Here is a 271-nt window from a genome sequence, read left to right as displayed (position 1 = left end):
AATACAGTAAACAGACATCTTCTAAGGTTCAAACTCTTTGAAAACAGGCAACTCTTCCTCACTTCCTCTCACTTGTCCCTTATTGATAAGTAGAAGATGGAGGCAGAGAGAGACACAATGGCAGCCTGTCACATCACATCCTCATTAACATCTGGAGCAGAACAGAGAACAACCCAGTTTACACTGGCCACCACGGCCTGAGACATATGAGCACTGGTCTGAGAGAGAGAGACATAGTCAAGGGAAGGAGAGAGAGATATAGTCAAGAGAG

The sequence above is a fragment of the Oncorhynchus nerka genome, linkage group LG3 (assembly GCF_034236695.1).
Source record: "Oncorhynchus nerka isolate Pitt River linkage group LG3, Oner_Uvic_2.0, whole genome shotgun sequence".
Classification (NCBI taxonomy): Eukaryota; Metazoa; Chordata; class Actinopteri; order Salmoniformes; family Salmonidae; genus Oncorhynchus; species Oncorhynchus nerka.
The sequence above is the reverse complement of the archived record's forward strand: the minus strand, read 5'-3'. Positions refer to the sequence as shown.